Source organism: Aquarana catesbeiana, linkage group LG06, assembly GCF_042186555.1.
Source record: "Aquarana catesbeiana isolate 2022-GZ linkage group LG06, ASM4218655v1, whole genome shotgun sequence".
NCBI lineage: Eukaryota > Metazoa > Chordata > Amphibia > Anura > Ranidae > Aquarana > Aquarana catesbeiana.
In genome coordinates, this window is record NC_133329.1 from 121994760 (window position 1) to 122013804 (window position 19045).

General features: G+C 45.0%; 1 long non-coding RNA gene across 1 annotated transcript in view; it reads left to right on the plus strand.

The window, feature by feature from the left end:
- LOC141147674 (uncharacterized) overlaps nt 1–18844 on the plus strand; it is a 30630-nt gene extending 11786 nt beyond the window's left edge. The window contains exons 2-3 of the long non-coding RNA XR_012245098.1: nt 6565–6679; nt 17359–18844. This is a non-coding gene — a long non-coding RNA (uncharacterized lncRNA). The remainder of the gene's footprint in view (nt 1–6564; nt 6680–17358) is intronic.
- Nucleotides 18845–19045: the final 201 nt, after the last annotated feature.

A 19045-nucleotide genomic window follows, 5' to 3' on the forward strand; every position in this document is an offset into this window, starting at 1 on the left:
AATTCCCGCTCCGGCTGGAGAGGAGGAAGGACAGATGAACCCTTTTTCAAGGTTTTCGTTGATGTAGGACCGAAGGGCCTCCAACTCATTTTCTGATAGCGGGAATATATGACTAAAGGGGATCTCAGAGCCAGGTAAAAGATCAATGGGACAGTCATATGGTCAGTGAGGAGGCAAACTGTCGGCTTTCTTTTAATCAAAAATGTCCATAAATCCATGGTAGGCTGAAAGGACGTGCTGTAGATGATCGGGTACTGGCTGGATGGTCAAGCAGGAGGCAGTGCTGATGGGACCAGAGGTAAAGCAATGCTGGGAGCAGTAGGCTGAGGAAAAGAAGATTTCCTTCTTACTCCAATTAATGTGGGGATCATGAGCTTGTAACCATGGAAGACCCAGCATGATAGGGTACATGGGGGAGCATATGATGTCAAAGCAAAGAAATTCTTGATGGCCTGAGTCTGTAATGGTAAGAATGGGTTTAGTCTCCTGGGTAACGGGTCCTGAACAAGGACGAAGATCCATCGGCCAGATGTATTTGGAGACTTTGTCTTTTGTTTTGCAGAGGGATATGCAGGCTTCGGGCCTGAAAGCAGCTGCAGGCGCCAGAATCAATAATGGCCAGGAGCCGGATCTCCTCGCCTGCCACCTGTAGGGAGACAGGAAGGACAAGGTGAGTTGAGGTTGGACCAGCTACCTGAAAGTTCATAATCCTTTGTGAGACTTACTGGGTCTTATAGGACAATTGCACAAGAAGTGGCCTGCCCCTCCACAGTATAGGCATAGGTTGGCTTCCCGCTGGCGTTGCTTTTCATCAGGCATAAGTGGAGCCCGGACTAGGCCCAGTTGCATTGGCTCACTTTTCGGAGTAGAGGAAGGAGGGACTGATGGAGAAGGGTGAGCTGGAGGGAGCCTGGGTAGGGGGACTGGAAACGTTCGGAGCGTTGTTCCCGTAAACGTCTGTCTAACTTTATGGCTAGCTGGATTAACTCCTCCAGGGTAGAAGGAGAATCAAGGCATGCCAGTTCATCCTTAAGAGTCTCTGAGAGCCCCTGGCGGTACTGATATTTGAGAGCCGCCTCATTCCATCCAGTGTCCCCGGACCATTTTCGGAATTCGACCATGTAATCCCCCACTGGTCTCTTTCTTTGGACTAAGGTATGCAAGATGGTTTCGGCCGTGGCTGTGCATTGGGGGTCGTCATATAATCTTCCCATGGATTCAAAGAAGGTTTCCACAGAGTTTATTAAGGGGCTCTTCTGTTCCAGCAAAGAAATAATGAACCCTACTTTTACTGTTTCAGAACTAAAAGTCTTAGGCTGAAGAGCCAAGTATAACAAGCAGGCGTTCTTAAAAGCTCAGAACCTCTTTCGATTTCCGGAAATTGCTCAGGTGTGGGAACCCTGGGCTCTGGAAGAGTCATAACAACTGCAGGAGCTGTGCTGTAGTGATCTTGCGAAGAACTTGCTCCACTGGAGGATGCGGAGGCTGCATCCCCAGGAGATAATGTTAGGTGCTGGAGACAACCTTCAAGTTGAAAATAGCCATCTTGTAACCTGTGGACTGCTTGTGTGAGAGCTGTTACCTGATGGCATAGTGCCTCAAGAGGGGAGCCTGCTCGTCGGCTTCAGACATGGCTGGTTTGTACTATCAGGATACTCACCGAAGCCGAAATGCTGGGAGTGGCTTCCCTTGCAGCCAAGCGCACTCTACCTCTGGATGTGATACAGAGGGTATAGGGCACAGAGAGGCACGGGTCACCAGCAGGTAGATGGTTCTTGAGAAGAGGACTCCTGCAGCATGGAGATGTGGAGCAGCGGTGAATCCAACACCTGGACTGAGGTGGAAGACCCGGCTGGGGCTCTAACCCACAAGACCCAGTTGGGGCTTGACAGAGTGCTGGAGGTCAGGCACAGAGAGCTCAGTAAGAGAAAGTCTGTGGTGCAGGCCAGGGTCATACACTGGAAGCAGGTGGGTGAGGAAGTCCTTAAAACTGGCCGGGGGTCAAACACAGCAGACAGTCATCAGAGAAATCCTGAAGGCGAACCAGGGATCATGCACTGGAGGCGGATGGCAGAGGAGTCCGTTTAGACAAGCCGGGGTCATACACAGGAAGGCAGGAGAATCCTTAAGACGGGCCGAGGGTCAAACACAGCAGGCAGAAGATAGAGAAGTCCTTTGAACAAGCCAGGGTCAAACACTGGAGAAAAGCAGAGTGGGTCAAGACAATCCGGGTCACAACAGGTAAATACAGGTAGCAGAACTCAAGAACGGAACACAGGAAGCTGAAAGACAAACCAGCAGTTATACAAGGAACAGATCAGTCTTTATATAGGCCAGCATGGGGGTGTAACGCTAACGCGTGTACATTTGTTCACCGTTACACCGTGTCATGAGCTACATCGTTAACTCGCATGCGCCAGAGCGCGATTCTGCCGCACAGACACACAGGAACATTCCGATACTGGCAAGTTCTGTTTCCATTATTTCTCTGACACCCTTACTAAGTACTCAGCAAACTTTTCGGTGATGGCCTAGAATACCGCTAACAACTCGAGTTTAAAAGAAACTGTAGTTGGTTGGGTTACGTTCGGTAGGGCGTAAACTACAACTTGCATAGGCGATCACATGCTCCGTCCCATTTTGTTCTTGAGCCAGCACAGCCCTCAATCCTTGGAGACTGGCATCGGTGTATACCCGGAAGAGTTTATGATAGACAGCATAAGCCAATATGGGAGCTGAAGTAGGCTCCACCTTGAGGGTCTCCAATGCCTCACTTTGTGCTGCCCACCAACTGTCAGTATTGCTGGGGGAAGATTTTCCTTTTCGATGGGCTGGTTGCCCGCACAACAACTGGGTCAAAGGGGCTGCGATAGTAGCAAAGTTCGGAATGAATCTGCGGTAGTAACCCACGAACCCCAAGAAAGAGCGAAGCTCTGTTACTGTTTTAGGGATTGTCCATGTCTGTACTGCCTGAATTTTGTCGGGATCGGGGGACACCCCTTTTGTCTTGACCACATGCCCCAAATACTGTATTTTTGTTTTCATGAGATGACATTTTTCCGGTTTGAGCCGAAGGCCATACTGGGCTAGCCACTGGAGGACTTGATCCAGATGTAGCAAATGGTCCTCGAACATTCTGGAAAAGATGATGATGTAAGTAAATCAGGGCAGATTCAAAGTTCAAGTCTCCCAAGCAACGTTCCATTAGCCTTTGGAACGTACTGGGGGCATTAGTCAGGCCAAAGAGCATCCAATTAAACTCGTATAGTCCCAGAGGGGTGATAAAGACCGTTTTTTCATGATCTTCCTCTTTTACCAGGACCTGCCAATATCCGCTGGACAAATCTAGCGTGGAGAAGTACTGGGCCTGTCCCAAGGCCATTAGGGATTCTTCGACCCGGGGCAAAGAGGTAAGCATCCCGATGGGTACAGGCATTCAATCTGCGATAGTCCACACTAAAAAGTAAGTTGCCATCCTTTTTACGCACAACAACTATGGGCGCAGCCCAGGGACTACGACTCCCTCGAATCACCACCTCTGGCAGCATGCCGCGTAATAAATCTTTGACCTCTTGGCAAAGAGCCGGGGGTATATTACAATACCTTTCCCGAATAGGAGCCGTGTCTCCAGTGTGGATAGAATGATCCAAAACATTAGTACAACCATAGTCTTCAGGGCCTTGAGAGAATGCCATCAAACATCTGCGAACTAGTTGCTGAAGCTTGTTGCTTTGTTCCGGGGTCATCTCCTGCACCAGAAGTGCCAGTTGTGTTAAAAATTTCGGGAGCTGTGTCTCTGCTGAATCAGGTAGAGCCGTCTGCAAAGCAGCACAGGCAGCCTCCACCCCAGGGCAAGGATCAGTAATGCAGCTTTTGGGTACTGTATACAAATCTGCAATGGCCACGTCTGTGGGCACTTGTATCGGGGTGGACCCCAAGTTAACCAGTTGCAGCAACACTTGTCCCTGCTGGACAACAGACAGAGTTCTGGCTACCAACCATTCACCTTTGGTTTCCAGGTTGCGTTGTGGTTCGAACATCACAGTGGCCCCTCTTACGTGTCTTCTAGCTACCACAGGAAGGGGGCACACCAACTCTTGATGTGGGGGTATAATAACCCGATGACGGGCAGGGAGACGGATGACTCCCACCTTCTCTGTGTATTTATGACTCTGCGTCTGAACAGTCTAACAAGTGTTGATCAGATTCTGCAGTTGTGGTTCTGACTGCCCGGATGCTCGCGTTGACGCCTCCCACAGAAGGCGAGTTAAGTCCAGTTGTTTTAGTGCGTTCATACACAACACCACTGGAATTTCTGGGAAGAAGGACTTTCGGGTCACCAGGACCCCAACCCTAGGGAGGGTTTGCTCATAAACTTTCATGGACATCCAAGTGACCCCTACTACTGGAATTGGTAGGTTGTTAGCAGCTTTCAGCCCCAACTAGGAGGGGTCTAGAGATGGGGTCGCCCCAAAATGTTGCTGGTAGAACGAATAGGCCATAGTGGTGACTTCTGATCCAGTGTCCACCAGACATCTGGCCGGCTGTCCGTTGAACATCACTGTCGGCACTGGCCACCCAGAAATCACTGTAGGATCACGTTGAGGCAGTGAACAAACATTTTCCGTGGTGTTGCCCCTCTGCCACAGGAATCTCTAGTTGGTTTTGTACACCTCGCACAATTCCTTGCGATGTGGCCTAACCGTCCATACTGCTCGCATTTTCGGTCAATATCGGGGTCCCTCCGGAGGGGGTTGTTCACACCCGCTCCGCAGAGCTGCCACCTCTTGCCTGAGGGAGGCAACCATATCAACTAGGTCTCGTACAACCTTTTCCATCGAGGGCATCCCCGCATTCGAGGTGGTGGCAGGGCATGGGGCAGTCACTTCCTCCCACTCCACTGGCCACCTGGCTCCATGAGTGAGGGTAACCTGGCTTCTGGCACCAACCCGTTCATGGTCCGGCTCTTCCTGTTCCCTCTCAATGGCCTCTTGTAGGATAGCAGCGAATTTCACCATACCATCAGCCCTCACTCGATCCCTTAAGGCTCTCTTTAATGAAGAGGAGCATACACCAGAGAGGAACTGGTCTCGGATAAGCTGATCAGGGTTAGGGACCCCAGTTCCGGTGGAGGCCATTTTCTCCTCCAACCGGCACCAGATTTCCTGTAAGGCCATTGCAAATTGAGGGATAGTCTCTCGGTCGTGCTGCTCCCGACAATAGAAACTGTTCCGGAATTCGGCTATGGAGGTACTCTCGCCATACAGGCTTTCTAGGCGGCCCACAATAGCTGTTCTGCTATACCTTTCCATCTCGGGCAGAACCATCACAGCCCGGCGGGCTTCTCCTTCTAGCGCATTAACCGTCAAATCTGCAAAGTGGTATTTCGAACAAGTGGACTGAACTGTCCAATCTCTCCACCCAGTCTGTCAGGGGAATATTTGTGCCATTAAATTGGAGAATCAGGGCCAAAGCCGCTTCGTATGGTGCCATGATTGACCCTCTAGCCACTCCCCCACTTGAGGATAATGGTTCAGACATCCTGCCAACTACGCCAAAATTTAAGCATATGTAGGGTGTAGCGACTTCACAGAGGGAATCACACATACTGACTTTATAAACCAGGCAACATTTATTAGCGGAGAGACGGTAGTAGAAAGAGTATTTACAGCAGTAATGCAAGTAGTTTCACTCCAAGAATGAGGCACAGATACACAGCACAGTCACATCTGACGTAAGCGGTAGTTGTATTCGTCAGCACTATAGGCACTTTCCACTGACTGACACAGTATAAACCCAAACACACAATGCGTATCTGTAGAGGCTGATATTCACACACATTACCCAGTAACAACAGTATTCCTTCAGCAGATGGATATAGGCATCTGATACACTTGTCCCTCCCTCACAGCGAGGACATTGGATTTATTATCCACAATGGGGAGTCTTTCATCTGACCAGGATTGTTGATACAGTACTCTGTAGGAACCCTGAGCTATCCCTCACAGGCCGGAACACTCTCCCTATCTTCTCCTAACTCTCCCTGACAAGCGGGTTCTCTCTCCCTGTCTGTGCACACACGTGAACTGCACTAAAACACGGCTGGGCTTTCTTATAAAGCATCCACCCAAAAATGGCTGACCACTACCTCTTGCAGCCAACTAGGCTGCCCTGCACCACAGCTGCCTACATGTTGCATATACAATTTAATACATAAGTTCACAGAGCACTATGGGTTATCTAAAGAGACAGCATAGCTGCATCTTTTTGAGATGCGTGATAATGGCAGTGGGGATTTCATGACTTTGAGGGGGAATCAGTAACGTTTTCCATTACCCCTTTACCAAGTTTTCCCCCTTTATTTTCACCTGGTGATTCTGCAAATAACATGCATCCTGTCCTTTCTTGTCTACACACACTTCTCCACTATAGGTATAAAGGGAGCCATGGTGTCACACAGGCTGGACTTCAAACATGCCTGTCTTTGTCTATTAACGATAAATGGTAGTTGATGGAATTAATAGTTTACACAAGTAAGATAATATTATTTTTCTGTTTTTTCAGCTCACAGAAAGAGACAAGGACACTGAATTTCTGGCAAGACCAACATGTATTTTCTGTACTTGCTGAAATGTTCTTAGCCTAAAAAAAAAAATATTGCAGCCACCCCTTAGGAAAGGTAAGTGGCAAAATATTTGTTGTTTTTGGTTTTAAATATGCTTTAAATCTGTGGCATCACTAATGCTGGGTACCTGGGGCACATGCTCTTTATCTCGCCAGTTGTCTTCTTCACCTCCCCCTTCCATCACATTCCATGAGCATCCAAGATTTTCTTGTCCTTACATGTGGACTCAACCCCCAGGATTGAAAAAGTATTCCTGACCAAAAAGAAACAAGCACCATTGGAAGAAGTGTGCAAGAATGGGGAGTGTTTCAGTGATTTAATGGTGTGCGGGCACAGTAGTGACTACAGAATCCACATGTACAGATCTGTCTGTGTGAGCAGGAGACAGAGCCAGAGGTTGAGAGTGAGGTTGTCGGAGATCCATCAACATTGTCAGCCTTATTAACCCTGTGGGATTGCTGCTGAGAGACCGGAGCATCCTCCAGATTCTTCACTTTAGCCATTTGAGTTGCAGCCACACCAGAACGGAACTGAAGGGGCCCCTACACCGAATACACCACCTCTGTGAGTCAATAAGAGGGCCACTGGTCCACTTTGTACTGTTAGCAGTAGTTAAGCCACTGAGAGCAGGATAATTAGAGCACCCAATCCTTACCTCTTATAGCAATTCTGTATCTTAGTACCTTCAAGTTCCCACCGCATCATTACCAACTCTAAGCAGCTGTTGTGTCGCATCATTACTATCTCTGGCCCGTTTCTATTCCACCTTGCACTGAACAGTATGGCACCCTTTATCATCTTACGGCATGCCTTGCAGGTTTAAAGGACTATCATAAGTACACCAACGCGCATTTAAATGGCCCTAACATTAGCCGGCAGAAGAACAAATTTAAGGACTGCTCCTATTATACATCTTGCAGGTTTTCCTCATTTCCCTTCACTGTTTACGTCACTCAATTCAGACAAAAAACAAACAAAATATCCTGCGCTAAAAAGTGATGTGATGGCAGTAAATATCGCCCAGAATATTTATGACTCCTGGCAGATGCACAGACCTTGCTGCCCTCCAAGGGTCAGGGGACACCCAATAGAAACACTGTGGAAAAAACTAAAAGAAAGCGCACCAACCCTGCGCATTACCCAAGTGATGTTTATTGGTGTATAAAAAAAAGAAAATATAGGTTATAAAAGCATATCAAAGTCTATAATGGACACAAAGTGACCAGGTCACCATGTCCAGCATGCCGGAGAACCTTCCAGATGGCTGACGCGTTTCGAGGGGTGATCCTCTCTTCCTCAGGGGCTCTTAGTTGCTGGTCGGTTTGTGTCCATTGTGGGCTTTGATATGCTTTTATTGGAAAGGAAGTTTTCCCCACTGAGTTTTTTAGCAGCTAAATGATCAGTTCAAAATGTATAAAAAGGATCTTTATTTGAAAAATTGACATGTATTCAATAGTGGTTGCTATGTCACAGTCCCCAGTGGTGGGTTTCTGTAGTGTAGTGGTTATCACATTTGCCTAACCCGTGAAAGGTCCCCGGTTCAAAACCAGGTAGAAACACTGTGCGCATGCTAGTGCTTTAAAAAAGGGGTCTGTGACATAGCAACCACTATAACAGAATGCTGTGTATTTACATGTTTCCAATTCTGTATTTTTTGGAAATGTTTTATGCCCCATGACCAGAGCTCATATTTTACTATTGAATACGTGTCTATTTTTGAAATAAAGATCCTTTTTATACATTTTGAACTGATCAGTTAGCTGCTAAAAAAACCCTTGGGAACTGACAAACTGCTGGAACTTGAAAAAGCATACACTTTAGACCCCAACCCTGAAAATCTCCAAAAAGTAAAATTACAAAATAGAGTAGTTAATCACATACATATAGAGAAAGCCAGACAATAAGTGTTCTTCTGCAAACAGTGAGTGTTTGAGCATGGCGAACGGGCAGGAAAACTTTTGGCGTATCTGGCGCATTTGAATGATAAACCCCCAGTGGTGGTGTCCCTGATTACACCGCAGGGGGATATCGTTACGGATCCCCCTCAGGTGGCGGCCAGGTTTCAGTCATTTTATGGTGAACTCTATAAATCACAGAGCACCTTCTCTCAACAGGATATCCAAAACTACCTGCACAGAATACAGTTCCCCAGACTCAACACAGAGCAAGTTGAGATGCTTGAAGCCCCTATAACACAGGATGACATTGCAGAGGCTATCTCCCACCTGTCTAAATCCAAGGCACCAGGATTAGATGGCCTACCTCTAGAATTTTATGATACCTTTTCGGAGATACTTATCCCAAAGCTTAAACAACTATATCAAAATATATTTGAAACAGGAGTGCCCAAACCCCCCCCCCTCCATGCAAGAAGCACAAATAATAGTCCTACCCAAGTCAGGGAAAGACCCCCGTTATCCCGAGTCGTACCGACCTATATCCCTACTTCAAGTGGATATTAAACTGCTAGCTAAGATACTTGCATCATGCCTCAACAAGGTCATTTTGTCATTAATACACCCTGATCAAACTGGCTTCATGCCAGGGAAAAATACGGCCATGAATATCAGGAGGTTATTTATGAATCTCCAAGCCAAACATGAAAATCAAGGAACTAGAGTGGTGGTGGCCTTGGATACAAGGCCTTTGATTTGGTAGAATGGTTGTTTTTATGGGAGTGTCTAAGGGGATTTGGATTTGGACCCAACTTCATTAAATGGGTGCAAATTCTATACCAAACACCAAAAGCAAGAGTGTTCGTGAATGGGTGGTTGTCGGATCAGTTCCCCCTCGAGAGAGGCACACGTCAGGGGTGCCCCCTTTCCCCTCTTCTGTATGCATTGGCAGCTGAACCGCTGGCAATTGCCATCTGGTCGGAGCCAGGGATAGCTGGACTACGTATAGATACATACACTGAAAAAATAGGTCTATACGCGGATGACACTATCCTTTACCTGGCAGATAAGGGCACGTCGCTTCAGACAGCGTTAGGGATCATTGATAAGATGGGAAGCTTCTCAGGGCTGCGCATAAATTGGGATAAATCTCAGATACTCCCTATAGATCACTTTCCTCCTCCTTACACATACCCGGAACTTCCCTTAACCAGAGTTAATATGATTAAATATCTAGGGGTGTTGGTCATGCGGGAGTTGGGGGACTACGTTACTAACAATATGGAACCGCTATTCTCCCTGATAAAAACCAAAATGCAAGCCTGGTCCAGATTGCCTCTGGGGGTAATGGGACGGATAAACATCATCAAGATGATTTTACTGCCTAAAATCTTATATATGGTATGGCATGCACCCCTATACATTCCCCTCAAGATCTTTAAAAAGATGGAAGCTATCCTTAATTCGTTCGTCTGGGGTCACGGAAGGCACAAACTGGCCTGGCATATTCTTAAAAGTCCGACATCTATGGGGGGCACGGCACTACCTAACTTGCAGGAATATTACATTGCTGCACAATTATCCCATATGTACTATTTTAATAAGACTGAAATGCAGCGCTATAGAATGTTAGTTTGGGAAGATCCAAGGAGTCCATTGTCAACTCCCCTACAAGCTATTTTTAGAGGGGGACAGGCGCGTTAAGGGCTTCCCCGATTCAATACAGGAATACTCTTACATCACCAAAAACTATGGGAAATAACTCTGAAAAGGCTTAAACTGGAGCACTTACACTCCCATTCCCCCCTATGGCTTAATAACCACATGCCGGAACTTAAAAATGTACCGGACCCAGCTATATGAGCCAAATACGGGATAATTTACCTCCACCAGGTCATGACGGATACGCGGCCCAAGTCATTCCAATCCCTCAAAGACGAATACTCAGTTCCGCATCACCTATTGTTCAAATACCTGCAGCTCCGCCATGCTCTACGTTTCCAATTCAGGGACACAGCTGGTACTATTGTTCACCCTCAGGTCCTGGACATAATTCCAGGCTCTGAATCCCAAAAACGAATCTCAAGTTTATAATATCCCATTCGAATCCCCGGGATGATGACAGTAGTTCAAAAGGCTAAATCTGGATGGAAAAGGGACGTGGGTGCTATTGACGACTCAGACTGGGATGAAATACTAGAAAATGTCAAAGTGACCTCACCTAAACTGTCAGACAGATTGACGCAGCTATATATTGTCCACCAAGCATACTTGACACCGCAGAGGCTGGCTAAATTCCAACCTTCACATAGATCAACATGCCCCCTGTGTACTTATGGGCCAGGCACCTTCTACCACTTGGTGTGGGAATGCCCCATATTACAAGCATACTGGGTACAAGTGATAACATTTCTGCATGACAAACTGGGCTCCCTAGTTGTACTAGACTCAAGGCTATGTGGCTTGGGTCTATTACCTGATACAGATCTAGACAAGTTCCATGCTACTTTCATTTGAAAATATGAAACTTTATTTACAGCCAGGAAAGCTATAGCTCGAGCCTGGATGCAAACCATACCTCCTACTGTATCGAGTCGGAAAAGGGAAGTAAACAATACCCTTCCATACAAAAAACTTTATTTATAGCCAGGAAAGCTATAGCTCGAGCCTGGATGCAAACCATACCTCCTACTGTATCGAGTTGGAAAAGGGAAGTAAACAATACCCTTCCGTACAAAAAACTGATTTATATACACAGAGGATGCACACAAAAATATTCGAAGGTGTGGGATAGATGGTTGGAAGACGGAGAGACCTGTACTTAGGGAGCTAAAAACAAAATACTACCCACTCCACTTTTAATGTACTGATGGGGGTATAGACTGCAGAATCTGAGAAACTTAGGATGTACGAATACTTATGGTTTAGAAATGCTATGCTACTTTTGCCAAAGGTCTTTTATTAACTGTTGCTAACTGTAAGCAGCGGAATGCGGTGACATCACTATGTACTGTATATCTTTGTATTCATACTATGGTGTATGTCAAATGCTTAATGTATACATGTAAGTTTACATTCAATAAAGTTGGATTTCCCAATTAAAAAAAAAAAAAACCCTTGGGGGAACACTTCCTTTCAGTCGGGGTGTGCAGCCCTATACCTCTTCAATATGTATCTTTCCCATAATATATGATATGCTTTTATAACCTTTGTTTGTGAGTATATTTCCTTTTTTTTATATATATAATAAACACCACTTGTGTAATGCGCAAAGGTTGGTGCGCCCTCTTTTAGTTTTGATCCACAGTCAATTCTGACAATGCCTACTCAGTCAGTTTAGGCCTAGCACAGTCCCCATTAGTGCACACTAGCAGTATAGCTACTGCATTGTTAGAACAAGTCATATTACTGCTCACAGTTGCATTTTAGGTGGCACTGCTACTGTTTATGTTGATCTGGCTGTTCCATGCCAGTTATGCTTAGCCCTCACTGTTAGACATTCTTTATCCTGAACAATTGCCACCTTGTTTGTACTTGTTTGGTTATCAAATTAACTGAGTAATATCTGTTGGTGGGGGCAAGGATTGACCTCCTGCACATCGGCGTCATGCACTGACACCCAGCTCATGGCGTCAATTGACGCCTCGATGTCGGGGACGTCCCCTTCCATCTTGCTCTGCAGACAAGGTGGATGTGGATCAACTGCTGACGCCAATGACATGTGCAGATGAGACATGCTTCCTCGCCTCCCTCGTGCTGCATTTGCCTATTTAGCATGACGTTGGCGGGGCCCCGCCTTGGACTGGGGGTATTTATCAACCTGGGATGGCTGGTGGCTCACTCTGCATGATCCTATCACTTGGAAGGTTATTCAGACATGAGTTGGTCCATACACCATATTCACAGGTAATTAATGGGGCTATTTTATCACCCCATTCACACTTATCTTGGGTGGTCTGCACTATTTTTGGGACAGTATTAAATTGTTTAGCGGGCACATTCACACCTACTATCACCCCCATATGTAGTTCCCTTGAGGGAACACTTAGATGACCCTTCACATTCACCCATCTCCACTCATTCATTCATTTCACTTATACATTCTTTGTAGGACACTATGCATGATAGGTGCACACATATCACAACTGGACTGTGCTGTGGCCATCTAGCCTTCCTTTGGCTGTTCTCCTTGGTCCTTGGAGGGTGTTCCCACCTCAACCACGGGGGAGACACTTACCCGAGATCCCCACAAGTTCTCATGCAAAGGCTGGACCCAGCCTTGGGCACAGTTGTAAGTCACTGACCTGTCGCCATTTTTTTGGGAAAATAATTTTTCTCCCCTTTTTTAGAGAGCACTATTAATAATTGATATTTATCTATATTTACAGAACATTGTCGTATTACACTCCTGATGAGTGGCTGTAACGCCATGAAACGTGCCAAGTGCTATTAGATGCCAAGATACATTTGGTTTAACTATGTATAATTTTCATATATTCAATTTATTATCTATGTCTATCATGTCAACTCATCAATTGTATTGCATGCTATGAGCATTATATTTCAAGTGTAAGTCACTTGACTACCAATTTATTCAATACAAATGTTTTTCCAAGAGTCTGGTATCAATTTTAGATAATAATAAACTATTTAATTACGCATACATTTATGTATCTATTCTGTTCTTCTTATTATTTTTATGGCGGGCCTCATTCAAAGTCCCAATTTCTTCTTCTTTCCTGTAACTTACAACAGGGATGGAGGTCTGCCATTTGGCTGTGCCAGGTCACACCTGTTTCAATTGTCCTACCAATTGGGTGGAAGATACCCGCTTTAGTGACCTGTCACACCTAACACGCTTCAATCACTGAGTATCTCTATATACTCATACATTCTAGTCCCTTGCTTTAGCTCCCTTTTATGTCCAGTAGACCATATTGGGTTTGATTCCAGTGCCTTTCTTTAACATACATTATTCCTATTAGGCCGCCCCAGCCCAGGATTGATGGGGATCGATTTGTGCTTTGCTTCCGGGGTTCTTTCCTCCTCCTCATCCATTGGTGGGGCGGGGCATGAACTCCTGCACATCGGCATCATGCACTGACGCCCCGCTCAAGTGATCAATTGATGCCTTGATGTCGGGGAGTTGGGGACATCCCCTTCCATCTTGTGCTGCAGACGAGGTGGGCTGGACAGGGATGGAGATCTCCCATTTGGCTGTGCCAGGTCACACCTATTTCAATTGTAATATTACATTAAGTTTACCCTTGATAACTGCTTTGGTGCCTGCTTTCAAGCTAGTACTATCACTCGGTGATAGGAATTATTTGTTGTGTTTCACTGCATTTACTTGCTTTTACACTCAACCTGATGTGTTAGTGAAGCTGAGGCTTTTGAGGAGGTCGAGGTAGTGAACAGAAGACCCATCTTAACAAGTTGCTCCTTGGGGGGTAGCATTACATTTACATTCAGCTATCGGCCAGGGAATCTACTTGCTGGCAACTGATTGGGGCTGAGGATGCATCATTGATTGCTAGGATGCTGGAGATTTTCAGTGTCCTAGCAACCAATGAGCCCTGTGTGGGTTGCATTGACTGTGGTTGGCAAGATGCAGACCTTCTGTTAATCGAACCCATGCATGTTCCCCCATCACTATTTACAAGAGCTGTGGCATATGTGTGCTATGTACAGCAAGTACGCTTAGGTTATATTTACCTTCCACTGTAAGCATAGTGTTATGTATCATATCATCTTCCCCCATGGAGTGCTGAATTCCAGGAATAGATTTTATTACATAGTTACATTAGTTGGGCTTGTACCAATGTAAGTATGCATACGAAAACAAAAATAGCGCTGGGGAAGATTTTAACACATAAAAGCAGCCTATACCAAAATCTGTGATACTAAATTTTTGCATAAATAAATCAAATAGTGTGGCACTGAATCAATACAACATAATTAAAAAATATACAATACTTAATGTGCATGAAACTAAAATATATCAATAAATAAATCTCAATTCATAAAGTGAAAAAATATAATAAATTCTAATTGAATTTCCTTCAATCTTAATTTTATTGGAAAATCATTGTACAAATAGACAAATATACATACACTAATGGCATAATCATACCATCAAACATCTTACAAATACATTATATAAACTAACATAACCATAACAAAAAATAACAACAACAAAAAAAAATGGGAAAAAAAAAGACAAAAAGGGGGAAAGATGGCAACACATAGACATCATATATTGAAAACTTACTAGGTTGCATTTAGGTTCTACTCTAATTCCCATAAAACCTAAAAATCTAGTTTCCTGTTGATTCCCTAAAAGTCCTCCAGGGAGCCCATATCTGATGGCATTTTTCATATGTATCCAATTCATGTGCTAAGAGGGTCTCCATCTTCTCAATATAGTCCATTTCCATTACCCATTTCTTCACCAATGGGGATTGCATCGATCGCCAATGTTGCGGAATAATGAATCTTGCCACTGTCAACCAGTGTCTGAACAGACCCTTTTTAATATTTTTATGGGGGCCTGGTAAAATGGATTACAGAGTAATTTGAGGTGTATTGGGGACTAGCTCCCCTGTAACTGTAGTATACATTTGCATGATCCTGTCCCAAAAATTATGAATTTGGGGGCATTCCCACCATATGTGTATCAACGAGCCCTTGGCAGCATGACACGCCAACATATGTCAGATGCGTCTGGGTATATACGCTGTAGGGATGTTGGACATTGATACCAACGAGAAACGAGCTTATAGCTTGTCTCTTGGGCCTTAGTTGCCAATGACAAGCTATGTGTGAGGGTAAATTACTTCTCCCACTCTGCTGCTCCAATTTGAACATTAGGATCACGTGCCCATTTATTTGTAAATTCTGGGAGCTCGGGATGGTTTTTAATTTCATAAATAATCATCAACATAATAAAATTAGTGAAATGAAGTACCAATAATCAAATTCTAAAAACAAATAAAAAGTCCCAATTCATGAACTAAATAATCGAAAAAGTTGATTATTCATGTGCAATATCCCAAAAATATAGGATGTGTAGTCCCATATCCAAGTGCAAATATATGCCGCTTCTATCCAATAAGTATAAGCAATCCAAGAAATAAATTGTTGATACATCCAGTGCTGATCACCACAGTAATATCACCAGTGATACAAGATAAACTAGGCTCCTTACCAGATAGCATGGACCATGATAAATGGTCAACAGCGCATTTAAAATAACCAGGATGTCTTCCTGTCACTCCTCATCCTTTGCTTCGAGCTCTCTTAGCAATGTAATGCAAAGCAAGAAAATGCCATTTCATAGTGCGGTATGTTTAAAAGGTCTGTATCTTTAAGGCCCCTTTCACACTGTCGGACCGCTCAGGTCCGCCTGTCAGTATTGTCAGCAGACCTAAACGGGCGCTCCATGTTAGTCTATGGAGCGACGGATGTCAGCGGTGACATGTCCACTGACATCCGACCCGGTCTGATCCAATAAAATCAGACGAATGGCCCTACGTTCGCATCCGTCCCTGGCGGATCAGATCGGATGAGATCTGAGGAAAATGGACATGCTGTCCGTTTTCGTCCAATCTCTCCATTGCAAGCAGCGGCGCTCGACAAGCCCCTCCCCGTTCAGTGAGCAGAGAGGGACCTGTCATCCGCCGTCTCAGCGAAGATCAACGGAGAAATCTCCAGCTGAGCTGGCGGATTCTGGCGGACTTCGTGGCAGCGGATCCGCCTGGTGTGAATGAGGCCTAATAATAGAAGTGCACTTACATATTTTCCACAATAAAATTGCATTAAAAGATGCACAGAGCAGTTTCCTGAGAAGGCGACTTCCAAACACCGGTGTTCCGGCAATCAGATAGTGTAATGGCGTCACATGTAGGCCCCACCTGTGACCCACCCATAAATTACCAACTTTTTATATTGTTTAGTTCATGAATTGGGACTTTTTATTTGTTTTTAGGATTTGATTATTGTTTTTTCATTTCACTAATTGTATTATGTTGGTGTCTATGAAATAAAATTTGCATTTATTTCATATTGTTTCACTTTATGAATTGAGATTTTTTACATTTATATATTTTAGGTTCATGCACAGTAAGTATGCATATGCCAAACCTGTGAGCCTTGTGGAGAATCCCTGTAGTAGTTGCCACTACTAGAGTGATTGTCACTGTCTTTTGGGTCCCGTGCCACAAGTGATGGCTCCCTGGCACAATTGCATTTCAATGAACACCTTGAGTTCCATGACTGAATGAAGTGACAGATCTGAGAGCGCTTTGCATTCATTGTGAAAAATACAAGACATTCTGTGACTGGTGCTTAAATGGGACCTGGAAGACTGCAATGATCACTGTAGTAGCTGCAACTACTACAGTGATTTTCTGCTTCCACAGCGGTCCCACATGTGTGTCACATGCATATTTACATGGGTCCAAGCTGGACCCATGTAACTATGCACTAAAATCTATACCTGGAATTCAGCTTTAAACTGAGGATGTTATACACACTGTCCTGTACTTTTCAAGGCATCAAGTTGTGACCTTCAGCACATTTGTTTCCTGTATGAATGAACACTTTCCCCCTGTACCTGTAGATGCCTGAACAAGCATCAACATATATCAATGCTTATTATATTCAGAGCTTGGAGAACTTTACTGCAGCATCATACCTCTAAAAATAAATGTACAGCAGCTTCAATACTAAACAGAAGATTGCCTGTATGGTATCGCACTGTAGAAGGTGTTACAGTGTAAGTAACATTACTCACAAAATCCTGATAGTTTCCATTTAATTTGTTGCTCCCAATTTCAGATATCTGTCGCTATCAGACAGCAAAGCAACGCGTTAACAGATCCTGAAAAATAATCCAGCTCTTCTTCGGCGATAGACTTTCAGATACAACCACTTTGTGCCAAGCATTTTTACAGAGGATCCTGAACTGATTCTACTTTGTGACTCCCGGGCTGTCCTGTCACACGTCAGGGAGGCGGTGAGTGACAAGCATGCCGAGATGAGAGATCTTTAAGGAGAAAACGCCAGGGACAGAAAATGCAACCATATTTCAAGAGTTCTATCTCCACTGTCCTCTTCTTATAAATTGGTTTGCCGTGTTCAGATGATTACACTGCTTCTGTCTGATCCAGGGGAGAAAAACGCATCTTTTATCTACCTCATAGCAGATAGGGAGCTGGGAACATTAAGGAGAGAGGATGCAGAATTGGAGAACCCAGGGGGAAGTACAGAAAGGGCAGCTAGCAACAGAGGAAGACTAGGAGGACGAGGGGTGATGGAGAGATCGGAGAGGCCGATAGAAGGGTAGCAGCAGACACAAAGGGAGGGTGAGGGAAAGTTATATCAAAAGCTATACCAGACCTCAAATAGATTTATTATCACACGATTGGCTTATTTAAAGTGGCCCTAGCGTCAATTGTATTTTTTTATGCTAAATTCATGAATGCTTAGTAATTCATAAGTGTAACATATACAGGTATTTATTACCTTACTGTTCTCCCCCTGGCAATGCCTTCATCTGCTTTCCCTTCAGAAGGTTGGCACCATCTTTGTTCAGGCTTCATACAGGGTCAAAATTTCCCTAGACTGGGATATTGGTTTAGAGATGACACCATCATGTAAATCCTGGTACCTGTGCAGTTCTTGGCTGTGCTTGCAAATGTCTGAAGCCCCCTGCTCTCTCCTGGTGACTTTCTACAAAGTAAGGCCACATTCACGCCTGTGATTAGGGTCAGACAGCGGATACATGCTGCAACAATCAGCACATTCTTGTGGCTAGAATAATGGGTGTATACGAACAGCTGCAGCCAGGAAGCCTGTACAAATGAATGACAGGCTGGCAGGAGTCACATTTGCATGTATTCGCACATCCAGTGGTTACCCACAGTTAGGAATGGATGATCAGCACTGCACACAGACCAGGGCCTGTCCATGGCCCATCATCTGTCCCTAAAATAGGTTACCACTGCCTGTGTGGATACCTGTGAAGGCCATGGCTGCTGCCTGCCTGTCATTGCGTTTAACACAACTGATATTTGGTTTCATCTACAGCTATTTGCAGATTCTTGACATAAGAATTCCCTGTCTGGCCCTAATAGCAGGTTTGAATATGGATTTACAATATTGCAGTCTGATCATTGGCAGAGATGTAGCGCTCACCCCCAAAAATGCCCACTGTTTTGGCCCAGGTTTGTTTCCCAAACTCTTAGTTGCCAACAATCCTGATTTTCCCGGGACATTCACAGGATTCAGACCCATGTCCCGGTCTGACCGTGTCCTGGGAAGAATTCTGTCCCGACTCCCGGACGCTCCTTGTGCCGCTCTAATTCCCCATAACAACAAGGCTGCAGCTTCCACCCCTTAAAACATGGCCACGGGCTGACTTTACAACTGCCCATGCCTGCGCTGCTTTGGCTCACGCAAGCTCGACCCAGCTGCTCGGCCGTTCAGGCTCGGGCGGGGGCGTATACACAATGACATTATGGTG